Genomic DNA, 13,144 nt, shown 5'->3' with positions numbered 1-13,144 from the left:
TTTTCGGGGTTGTGGGCCCAGCCTAGGTTCCTCGATGGAAGCCACACCTGGAGCCTGGGGGGTTCTTGCTGGGGCCAGGGGACCTGCCACCCCCCAGGCTCACACCTCATAGAGGATCGCAGGGAAATCCACTTGGATGCGAGGGGTGATCCAGCTTCAGATGCCCTGAGGAATCAGGTTCTCATGCACCCGCCTCCGCTTGGCCTGCTTCTACCCGTTCTTGGTGACGACTGTGTCCTCATAGAACTCGTGAGCCAGATCCCCATCCTTGGCATAGAATATGGAGCCGCGGCGGCGCGTGACTCCGAAGGGGGGCGCGACCAAAGCTTGCTCAGCGACAGCCGCCTCCGGGCCGCCGCCCCCCACCGCCGAGGCGAAGGGCCGCAGGCCGGGAGCTTTGGGGCCGCCGGCGCCCATGTCCGGGCCGCCGGCGCATGGCGGCCCCGCGGCCGCTTCACTCTCACAGCCTTCTGCGGGCTCCGCTGTCTCCCACAACATTTTTTTTTTTTAATGAAAGAAGAATAGGAAAAAGAAAGACGAGAATTAAAAGATACAGTGGAAAAAGGAATGGGGTTAGTCCACAAAATGCGTGGCATGAGACCCTGTAGATGGACTAGCCCTGGGCCACAAAGTGGAGTTTGAACTTTGTTGCAGGAGCCAAAGTACAGGAGAGGATAGGAGTAGTTACGTGATTCATGATGTCTAAAACAGAAAAATAAATCACTTTCTCTGTGAAAGTACAACTAGTTCTGAGGCCTCAAAAGTTCTCCTTTGATTTCTCATAAGGAGACACCGGATAACTTAATTGTTATCTTCTTAATTAACATCCCTACTGAATCCATACTAAATATGGCAATGGATTTCATAGGGTGTTTTTTTTCTAAGATGCCCTCAATGCAGGCCTATAACATGACATCCTGTGATCCACCAAAACCAGTTGTGATGTGGGTGTGTTATGTGTAGCTATATATATTGTCTGCTTTTGTTGTAAGTATGTAACATGTACATATTCATTATTCAGATTTAATCCAGGGATAGATTTTCAAGTATCTAAGATGCTAGCTCTCCATCCTGGTTGCCCATTAGAAAGAAGCATCTGTGGAGCTTTCTAAAAATGAACACGTCAGGGTCCCTCCCTGAGATTTTGATTTCTTTAGTTTGGAGAGTGGGATCTGGGCATCTGCCATTTGGAAAGTTTTAAGAGTGATGCCTACGCATAACATGAGGATCATAGAGGAATTGGTGAATTGCTATCTTTTCAGCTAGATTCTTTAATAAATAATGTTTGTCTCAAAAAAATAAATAAAAATTAAAAATAAATAAATAAAGGAGCAAAGGACTAGATGAACGTGGCTACAGATTCAAGATGCCGCCATTTACATTACAAGATGTGACCTGAGAAATTTAACAGCTGAGGATGGTCCCAGTTCTTCCTTGGAGGTCATTCATTTTCCCCTCCTCTGGCTCCCATGAATAATATAGATGTTTAATTTTTCCCCCTTTGGTCCTTTGCCCTTTGAATCCACCCCAACAAAAACGCTCAACTCTATGGCACTAGAAAATGTTGTGAAGAGCTTTACCATCTTCCAACATTTGTGTATTTATATACTTATTTTTTTCTTGGCCTTCATTTGAGCTTTTAAAAGTTTTCTCAGTTTCCACTGTCATTTTCTACATGTGTTGTCTTTGCCTTCTTTTTGACAGCTAAGGTACCTATTTTTTTTTTCATAAATTTTATTTATTTATTTTTGGCTGCGTTGCGTCTTTGTTGCTGCCCACGGGCTTTCTCTAGTTGCGGTGAGCGGGGACTACTCTTTGTTGTGGTGCGTGTGCTTCTTATTGCGGTGGCTTCTCTTGTTGCAGAGCAGGGCTCTAGGCATGCAGGCTTCAGTAGTTGTGGCACGACGGCTCAGTAGTTTTGGCTCACGGGCTCTAGAGTGCAGGCTCAGTAGTTGTGGTGCACGGGCTTAGTTGCTTCGCGGCATGTGGGATCTTCCTGGACCAGGGCTCGAACCCGTGTCCCCTGCATTGGCAGGCAGATTCTTAACCACTGCACCACCAGGGAAGTCCCTAAGGTACCTATTTTAAATGAGATGCTCCTAAAATACAGGTCAAGGACTCGCTACCTGTAGAAAAATTATCTAAGGATAACAGAAGGAACTAGTGGCAATGGTTATGTCTAGGCAGTGTAGAAACGTAGAGGAGAGTGTTTCCTTTTCATTCAGTAACCATCTGTTTGAATCATTTTTGTCCATGAGCGTGCATTGCTTTTATAATTTATAAACTGGTTAAAAGATAAAATATCTATACTCATCATGGCAATTCTAGCAGGTCTTAAATGTTTTAATGAAATATGAATGCAGTTAGTTTATGCATATGTTTATTCTAAACAAATGAACAATCTCATTGTTCTAAGATACCACACTTAATGAATCCAGTATTCCACCTTTTGAAGCATCTTATAGGTATCTGAGATTAAATACTGGTCAGTGATTCATACTGGGATACGTTTATGGGTGGAAAATGACTGAGCTGCTTTTGTATCTGTAGCTTTCCACTTTGAATGACACACCCCCAGTAAGCATTTTAATAACACAGGAAGTGTTTCCGTCAGTGGGTCAACAGAACCACTTCCATCACAGCTTTGCGTATTTTTATTCATTTTCTTCACTCGTGGCAGTGTTCACACTTGGCACCTGTTTCACGTGCTAAGGGTCCTCCACCTCGATTACAGCTTTTTGCTAATTCTTCACATCCCATTTCACTCTTTGCATTTCCAAATTTTCTCTTTCTCTTCAAGGTTTTCATGTCATTTTGGTCCCAGGGTTTCATTCCCAAGTCAGTCTATCTGATCCTGCCTCTAATTTGTTGTTAGCATTTCTACTCTGGCTTGTTTGAGTTTCTGCAAATGGTTCAACCATTGTCAGGCATGTTTTAACCTTCAAGTAAATAAATGTCTGCCTAGAAGTGCATAAAGTTATTTGACTCCATAAAAGAATGCTCACAAACACACGCTGTTCTTCATAAACATTCTATGTTACTGTATTAAGTTGATAATTGGTAAGATATGTTTAAATTTGCGCATTGTAGAAACTGTAAGTTTAATTCCCAGCAGAGTAAGTGTATAAATGCTCAGAGTCATACACGATTCTATGAAGATGCACTGTTTATCTGTAATCTGTAACATTTAAAAATTAGCCAAAAAGGCTGAAAGAGGGTTCTTCCTATGTTTTCCTCTAAGAGTTTTATAGTGTCCCATCTTACATTTAGGTCTTTAATCCATTTTTAGTTTATTTTTGTGTATGGTGTTAGGGAGTGTTCTAATTTCATTCTTTTACATGTAGCTGCCCAGTTTTCCTAACGCGTGTATGTGGAATCTAGAAAAACAGTACAGGTGAGCCTATATGCAGGGCAGGAATAGAGACGCAGATGGAGAGAATGGACGTGTGGAGACGGGGTGGCGGGGGAGGTGGGATGAGTTGGGAGATTGGGATTGACATATATACATGACCATGTGTAAAACAGATAGCTAGTGGGAACCTGCTGTGTAGTGCAGGGAGCTCAGCTCAGTGCTCTGTGGTGACCTAGACGGGTGGGATGGGGGGTGCGGGAGGTCCAAGAGGGAGGGGATATATGTATACATTATAGCTGATTCACTTCATTATACAGCAGAAAGTAACACAGCATTGTAGAGCAACTATACCCCAATTTAAAAAAAATAAATGCATAGTAGGTAGTCAAAAAAAAGGCGTGAAAGAGACTGGCTACATGATCCCCTCCCCCAGTGATTCTCCAACTTCAGTGTGCATCAGAATCACCTGAAGAGCTGGTTGAAACACTGATTGCTGAACTACTGATTCAGTCGGTCTTCAGTGGAGCCTGTGAATTTTCCTTTCTAACAAAATCCCAGTTGATTCTGATTCTGTTGATCTGGGACCAGATGTTGAGAACTGTCGCTATCCCAGTTCTCCTCCTGAGCACACAGAAACACTGCATTTCCCAGCTGTGCTTATACTTATGTTAGGACCAAATGACTAGGTCCGGCCCAGTGGCATGTGTATGCCACCTCCACATTGGGCCACACAGCTCCCTGCGTCGTTCTCCACTCTCTTTCGCCCCTTCCCTGGGCAACAGTGGAGACTATGTATTCAAGATGGTGGCCTGCCGAGATGGAGCGTCCCTAGATCTGTGAGTTTGTGATGGAGGAAAGCTGCCTTACTCACGTAAAGCTGTCATATGAAAGAAGAATAATCCTTTGTTATTTATATCAAGTCATTGAGTTTCAGGGCAGCATTGCCTAACTCACCCTAATACACATGACTTTCACGTGGTCATGAGATGAACCAGTTGCCCAGCTCTGGAGGCAAATTTTACTATGCAAATTTGAGAGATTGAATCAATCTACCATCTACGCTTCTCCATCCAAAAAACAAAAAACTATTTAAATTGACTTATATGTACTTAGCTTAGAGCCACATGTCTGTAGGCTACAAAGAGATTGTTGCTAATCTTTCAGAACATCTCCTAAAGCCACTTTGGTACATTTTGGGGTGATGATCTTTCATCTGAACTTTTCCAACTGCCGGCTCCTTGGACTCAATATTCTTACACTCTCAAAATGGTTCTAGGCACACAGCCTTTACTTCACGTTGAATGAGACCAAGGCCCTTTTCCTCTCATTCAAAGCACATTACTGGACAGCTCTTCCTTGTCTGCCTCTGTTCCTCCTCTACCTTGTTCTGCCAGTGAAGTCATCCCATAATTTCTTTTTTTTTTTCATGAAAACTTTCTTTTAATTAAAGAATAGTTGGTTTACAATGTTGTGTTAGTTTCAGGTGTACAGCAAAGTGATTCAGTTATATAGATATATAGAAACACACACACATATACACGTCTATTCTTTTTGAGATTCTTTTCCCTTATAGGTTATTACAAAATATTGAGTATAGTTCCCTGTGCTATACAGTAGGTCCTTGTTGGTTATTTTATATATAGTAGTGTGTATATGTTAATCCCAAACTTCTAATTTTTCCCTCCCCCGCTTTCCCCTTTGGTAACCATAAGTTTGTTTTCTATATCTGTGGGTCTATTTCTGTTTTCTGTATAAGTTCATTTGTGTCATTTTTTAAAATTAGGTTCCACATATAAGCAATATCATATGATATTTGTCTTTTTCTCTCTGGCTTACTGACTTGACTGGGGCATAATTTCCCCTTAGGCATCTTCACAGTTAAGGTTGATGGGCCCTGAGTGACCCACATCTTTCATCGTGGTTATAAGCCTGGAGACCCTCCCAGGTGATCCCTGTTCCTTTACCCCATTGCTGGTGATACTTTGCTGAATCTGACCCACCCCTTTCTGTGGACTCTGCCTGGATGTGCATGACCCCTTCCTGTCCCACCAACCTTGAAGAATTTGACCGCTTGCCTACTTGGGTATCTGCCAGGCTCTGGTACCCCATTTATTTGTCAGTTCTCCTGTCCAGACCTCCACACATAGCGCACTCCATGACTAAAGTAGACTCTAGTCAAACTCTCTTCCTTTTTCATGCAAATGTTATATCATTGCCCCTATTAATGTCTCCTTCACACAGAAGTGAACCAAAAGCAAAGATTTTTCCCAGTTATACCTTGTGAAAACTGCACTTCCCTCAACCCTTTCCTGGCATACTACCCCACACTACCTTGCATGAAATCAAAGCCTCAAGATTACAGAATATAAAAGATTCACCTTTTAAAATGGTGTTCATTGTTCTGTTGATAAGTAATCATACATTTATTGAAGAGAATTTGGAAATTCAGAAGAGTACCAGCCTCTATCTAAAGATAATTTCTTTTATGTTTATCTTATCGCCATGTCATTTAAATATACCCAGCTACTTAATATTCTGTTGCACATTTAGGCCATCATTTATTCAAACAATCCAAGCAAATGTTGCTTCTGATTTTCTTATTATTATAAATAATGACAGGCTGCACATACCTGGTAATATTTCTAGATCTACCAAAAATCTATTTCTAGATTCTTTGCAAGGGAATCCCTTGGTATAAGTATGTGAACAGTTGATGTAAATACTACAAGAAAGAGCTAAAATATTAAAAGTGGTGTGTCTGACGGGAAGTTCACTAGGATGGGCAGCAATGGGCAGAATGCTTTTTTCAGTTATAAGCACTGCATTTGACTTTTTCTGTTTGTGTATTATTACAATTAAAAATAAACATATTATAAAAATTATTTTATTTTTTCCCAAGTGAAGTTATGCTCTCAAAAAGGTGTATGAACACTTTAAAGAATTCATATTACATACACATATGAACAAATTGCCCTTCTGAAAATTTATAAAAATTTACCCTCCCATCAAGAATGTAAAACATTTACCTTCCTGAAAAAGCCTCTACAAACTAGGTATTTCTTTTTCCTTTTAAATATTTTCTAATTAGTTTTAAAATGACAAGCAACTTTTATTTGCATTTATCTTACTGATAAGGTTGAATTGCTTTCCTATCTGATTTACGGTCCATTTATATTTCTTCTTTTGGCTGTCCCTGTGACATCTGTCCCTTTAGAAGGTGGTTTCCTTATACCAGTGACATGGCCATGGCTTAAACATTTGGGTAATTCTTCTTTTGGAATGACCATCAGAGTCCGAGTTACTTTTTCTTGGCTATTCTTAGGACCAGTTAGTTATATCATCAAGTTATGGACAAATTGCAGAGCAACTGCATGGTGATAACCTCAGTTTTCTTTTGTGGTTTTAAACCATCCATGACAGGAACTGTCAAATGGGCATTCCAGTTACCTGTGGAGCCACGAGAACATGAACAGAATAAATACGTGGCTCTTGAAAGTCACCACAGTCGTTTGACTATATCTGTTATGGAAGGCCTCTCACTACATCCACCTCATCATTTTATAGACTTCATATTTAATATATTTATATTAATTAAAAGTTGTCCATTAGTCTGCATGTCAATCTGTCATGCAACCTTATACACATAGTCTTATACATAGCAGATACTTAGAAACTGGATCAAGATTGTAGACCAAGCATATTTTTGACTAAATGTCATTCATCCTAAGGATTTTTGTCTGTTTTATTCATCGTTGTATTCCAGGCAGCTAGAAGAGTTCCTAGCACAGACTAGGTGGTCAACAAATATTTATTGACTAAATGAATACATGATGAAAATATAAATGAATGAATGAACAAACCAACACTTCACAATTGGGCATCAAGACCCAAGCTTTGTTTACCTTCGTTTGTAATACAACACAAGATGGCAAATGCTTTTGAATAATACAGGTGACAAATACACGATAGAGGCTGAATGGCATTAGAAAAAGGGCAAGCTTCACTTCTAACTTTGGCTCCGTGCCCTCAGGGAATTTACAGTCTAGTGAGAGAGAGAGAGAGACATTAATCAAATGTTCCTACAAATAAATAGGGAATTAACAGATTTTAAGTGCCAGGCATATAACAGGCTTACCTGGCCTGGGTGTTCAAGGATGGCTTCCTTCTCTGAGGAAGGGGTATTTCAACCTCACATGGCAAAGGAAGCATTCTGAACACAAATTCAAAGACGAAAATGCATTGGAGAAACAGAGAGAAAACAAGTGCCAGGAAGCTCAGAGAGGGGTAGAGAGTGTTGAGAGATGAAGCTGGAGATAAGGTCTTTGTAGCTCTTTGCTCTGTGATGAGGGAGAGACACACTGACCCTTACCAGCAATAAGGGCTTGGTGACACCTACCTGGTAGGTTTATTGTGAGGATAAAACGTATATGTGTAACTGCTTAATGTCTGGCCCATAGAAATTCCCAGTTAGGGTCATTTTTTCCCTCTTTCTTTCCTTTTGTTACCTATATCTTGAGTTCATTAAGAGCCAGAACTTGGTCTTCTATTTCAGTGGGTCCCCCTTAGTGCCTATCCTGGTGTGAACTGCTTGGTAAATGTTCAATAAATGACAGCTGTGGTTACCATTAGTAAGTAGTCTGCTGTATGCTAGGATTTTATATTTATTTTCTTACTTAGGTTTTTATTTAATAAAAATTGATGTGGATTTATAATACTAAATGGAGTTTCTAACATCTGATACTTTCATATGCGGAATTATGCATCTTTGTTATCCATTTGGGATTTGCGATTTTGGTATTTGGGATTTGATTGTGTGGTTTGGACATGGTTTTATTTTCCAGCAAGTGGAGTGTTGGTTATTTCAGAGCTTCAAAGCATCTCTAAGATTTAAAATGATGAAAAAATGTAATCTATATATATTGAATTGCAACATATATTTGCATCACAGCATTTTTCTGATAGCTGTCAGAAAAGCATATAAATACAGAGATTAAATGAATGCATAGAAGTAAAAATATCCTTTCACCAATAATTTGCTGCTCCAACAACAAAGCAATAATTTAGAACTCTAACCTTGTAATTCGGCTGATTAGAGGAATCCAATTCTCTCTTTATTTCACGTTATGTTGTATCTAATTGATGGAGAAGTCTAAGTGAATCAATATGCCAAAAACTGGCCTAGACAAACTCCATTTCTTTTGTGTCTAGATGACGTGTATGCCCAGTTTGCCCAATTTTCAAGTAAAAAAAAAAGTCTGTTTTATTTTTTCCAACTGCCAAAACTGCAAACTAAAACTGGGTTCTCCCTCTTTCTCTCTCACATAATTACATAATAAAGTTCCCACATTCCAAACTTCGCTGACAATTCTGTTGACAATACACAAGATAGAGTAGAATGCATCCCAGCCTTCCTTAACTAAATGAGTCTAAACAATTGTAAAAAACAAACTTTAATCAGATTTAATGTACTCAGATCCAACCAGATGCTCACAGCAGATCAGAGGAGAAAGAACACACGAAGCGTCACCTTTTATGGCATGATCCTACATGATTCTTTTCTTTTTTTCTGATTATTGATGGTAGATACAAGATAATATTTATACTCCACATATTACCCACAAGTGCTTTTTTTTTTTTTTTGGTTTTTTTCATCCTTCACTTTTTATTAGGAAGTTAAGTTCCTGTTTATCTTACCCCTCAGTTCTTCTTACAGATACGGTTTTGTGTACTGGCCTATTCATAAATTATTAATGTCACATTGGAAAAAACCTTTCAGAAACAGGCCCTCCTGACACGTAACTACTGGTAATTTCAGCCAAGCATCAGGGTGCCTGAAGCACACCCAGCTCTACCAGCAAAGAAAGCCTCTGAATCTCTTCTTCCGCTAGTGAAACAATTAATTTTACATTCCATTTGCCAGCTACGGTGCCCACCTAAGTTGATCATGTCTGTTAAACCCATGTCAGTCTTTTCAGCCTGCTCAGCTCAGGGGAGAGTCAAAATGTATAGCCAGGCTCCCGCGCTTTGGGGTAGAAATGAAAAGATTTGCATTCCTCGAACAAGAAAATGGCATTGCTGGCTGTCAGTCTGGAAGGAAGAGCTTTTCTCTCCAACGTTGCACAGCAGGTTCTGCTCAAGGCCCTGAATGTCAGCTCATGCCTCACTGCTGAGCAAGCATCTTCCCCACCTACCCTGGCAGGCAGATGTGTCTGGCATGAAAGCAGGCTGCCCTCAGATGAGCAGGCAGGATGCCCCAAATTGGGGGCCAGTTCTTTTCAACTGAGTAGGTTGCGCTGCAGCTTTCTCTAGTGGGAGTTTACGATCAGGTTTGAGATGTGCCTTCAATGCCAAGGAAATCAAGCGGGAGAACAGTCTGACAGAGCTGGCTTGTGTCTGAAGACGTAGCGAGGGACACATCATTTCTCCCACTGGCATCCGACACCCCTTCCCTTCTCCCTGCCACATCCCATCCAGCATGGAGACTCGAGTGGGCCGGTACAGTGGTTATGAAGGGAGTTGGGATTGCTTGGAGGAGAGGGCTTGGAGCCCCAGGGCCCCAGAAAAGATCACAGTTGGGACCTATAATCTGACTGCGCATGGGGGTGTTCTGCATTTCACATCTTCATCTGGCTTCTAGCAGCACACATCTGGCTCTAATTTTCACTAAAGTGTTAAAAAAAAAAAAAAAAGAAAAGAAAAGGAAAGGAAAAAGAGCAAACTGGCTGTGGTAAGCCTGAAGAAGTTATGATTTCCTAAGAGGATAAATCTGCTGAAGAGAACATGTATTTCCAAACCAAATATAAATTGACTTCTATATTTTCTGTTTTCAGTTGTATACGTCGTCTTTTCATTCACAAATATTGATTAAATGCCTAGTCTGTGCCACCACTAAGGTGAGCAAAACAGACTTTTTTTCTGGCCCACAAGAAGCTAACCATCGAAGTAACATTCTCTTCAGTTATCATGAATCATCAGAGTTGGATGTATACAAATCCTTAACATTTCAGACTATTTTACCGTGTCTAAATACCTTACGGCTAAATTTCAGCATCTCGTGTGTAAAATGAGGGGAATTGGTCTGCAAAATCCTTCAGGTACCTGGAAAACGTTCAGCTGGGCTCTGCCGTTGGCACCTGTGTGGTCTTGGGGACGGTGCTTAATGTTTCTGAGTTTCAAACCCTGCATAAGTAAAATGAAATAATGCCCAATTTGCAAGGGTTTGGGTTTTTGTGTTTTTTCAATGGAATGAAGATTGAAGTCTACCCTGGCCTAATAGTAGTACAGAATACAAGTAGCTATTATGGTATTCTTGCTGTTTTTTCTGTGACTCTGTAAATATGGCTTTCGAGCCAAGGATTCCAGAATGTGTTTTAAGATTTACCAAAATCCCCTGATTCTGGTATGCCGCAGTTTATAGTAGGCAATAGAATTCAGTTTCTAAAGCATCTCTCTATAGCATTTTTCTTCTTTTATAGACCCACATGCAGGAGCATGGATGAAAAGAGACACGTATGTTCACTTTTGCCTGGTAAAGCAGGGTCATGCTTAAGATTGCTATGTGCCTACCAAGTTGTCACCAAAGAGCCAGTGGCTCCGAAACCAAATTCTGAAGTCACGCTATTTCGGTTTCAAGCAAGCAAAAACACATGACAGTTTACAGAGATCATTTCTGTTCCTCTAGATTTTTCCTTCCATGTTAGAAAAATGACAAAGATTTTTCTGGGAACTAAATGGTAATAGATGATAATAAGGAGACTTCAGGAAGTTAGCAGATATTTCCTTTCAGAGCCAAGGACACGTGGAAATCAGGCCTCTGAAACATCAGCCAGACGCTGGAAACTCTCATGATTTGGTTTCATTAAAGATACCAAAGACTAATTAGACCATGAGGGGAATTCTGTTTTCCATTCCCCAGGGAATAGGATTAGTAAGTGACTGTCCATGTCATTCTTTTTTCCACTTCCTGTTTTGTTCCTGTTTGAGAAAATTGCTAAATGGCGGGAACAAAAAGAGTGGGAATACCCAAGCACCCCGAGAGCTATATGGCTGACCCAAGGAATGCTGCTAGTTTTTTTATTCTCGCCAGCCAGATCTAGGCTTTCCTGCAGGCCTGGATGGAGATTCTCTTTTCATCTAGACAGCCAAAATAATAGAACTTTGGGATCTTTCCATTGTTAATCCGGAAAAAAAAAAAAAAAAAAAAAAGCAAGAAAAAAGGAAAGAAAAGATGTATGCATAGAAATAAAATGAAGTTACTTTATTCGTCAGTGTCCCTAACAGCTAGACGCAGTAAAACACTGTCACAAATAGGAAAGACTTCCAAGGTTTTCATTGTACTAGGAACTGTACACAATTAAATTGAAATATAAATGTAAGCCAGCATTTCAGTTAAGCTGCTTATTAAAATAATTAGGCCAGTGAAGCAAGGAGTGTGTAAGCCAAGGAAATTGTGAGGTTTGCTTAAAATGCTGTCACTGCAGGTATGTATAGAACTGAACGGGAACGGAGTTATAAAGCCACAGATTTAGTAAATAAAACCTGTTCTGTGCTGAAAGTCGAAAGACATGGAAAGAACTAAAAAAAAAAATGTTTTTTTAAATCTCTACAGATATGTAGTAATAGAAATATCCTGAGCTGGAAGGGATTTTTGTGAAACCATTTCTAAACTGGCCACCATCAAGTTTCTATTAGAACTTATTTTTCCCTGTGAGTTTTACTTTTTGAAAGATTCCCTTTGCAATTTGCACTTATTAAGTAGCAACTAACTTGATTTCCCACTAAGTAAAAACATGATCCTCCAATTAGAGTATTGCATTAGCATGGAATAACTAGTGTTCCCTCTTTCAATTGATATTGGGTTGGCCAAAAAGTTCGTTCGTGTTTTTCAATAAGATGTTTGGCCAACCCAGTATAATAGAAAAAATCAGATAAATGGAACATTTAAATTTTCCTGTGTTACCTTATCATGGATAAATGTATGATTTCTGTTAGGCTTTCTGTGAAAAGCAAAAATAGGGCAAGGAGGCCCACTGCCACTTTTGAGGGGGACCGGTAGGCACCCACTATCTGTTCCAGCCCCTTTGTTGTATGGCAGGTTTAATGGCTCAGCCTAAGCTGTACAGTCTAGTATAAGGTCAAAGCTAAAAGACAGGTCTCTTGATTTTCAGTCTAGCCCTCTCTTTGCTAAACACCCTGCCGCTTTATAAATTTGTGAGGCTGAGGAATTTTGAGTGCTATTAATTCCAAGATTTTGGAAGCACAACTGCATTGGAAAGTCTGTAGAAATTGCACTGTAGTAACCCATTTTCTTCTCTGGCCTTCTCATTAAATTTTCTTAATATCAAATTGGTCGTTTTTTATTTTTGGTCCCATGTGCCATGCTGTAATATAAGGGCCACAGTTTCTACTTAGCTGATCCACTATAAGAACTTTCAAGTCATTGAGTCTTCCTTATTTGAGTCACTTAGTTTGAGACATGCCCCCCACAAACCCTTCTGTGTGATCAAATTAACAGTAAGACCTAGAATAACTCAGAAGACACGTCTCTTCAATGACTCATTATGTTAAGATTGCTTCTTTCTGCTGAGAGCTACGTTTGGAATCCAGCTCTATACTCTGTATCTCCAAGCAAGCTGGTGAGCAACTCAGATGTGCTGTTGGGACTTAATCAAGAGTGTGTGAATATGATTTGAGTCCATACTAAATACGTTGAGAACTGTGTCCTTTCAGAACTTTAGGGAGAGTGGAGTTGGCATTAGAAAAGTGATAACCTTAAAAATACAGCGTGGCTAA

The 13,144-nt window shown here is 40.0% G+C and overlaps 1 protein-coding gene and 1 pseudogene across 1 annotated transcript in view; one reads left to right on the top strand and one right to left on the bottom strand.

Annotated features, from left to right (window-relative positions):
• SAMD12 (sterile alpha motif domain containing 12) overlaps window positions 1-13,144 on the top strand; it is a 442,714-nt gene that overhangs the window by 317,158 nt on the left and 112,412 nt on the right. The gene's annotated exons all lie outside the window — the stretch shown is intronic.
• LOC133077363 (tumor suppressor candidate 2-like) lies at window positions 100-417 on the bottom strand (annotated as a pseudogene).

This window comes from Eubalaena glacialis, chromosome 17, assembly GCF_028564815.1.
Source record: "Eubalaena glacialis isolate mEubGla1 chromosome 17, mEubGla1.1.hap2.+ XY, whole genome shotgun sequence".
Lineage (NCBI taxonomy): Eukaryota > Metazoa > Chordata > Mammalia > Artiodactyla > Balaenidae > Eubalaena > Eubalaena glacialis.
This window is presented reverse-complemented; position numbering and strand designations above follow the sequence as displayed.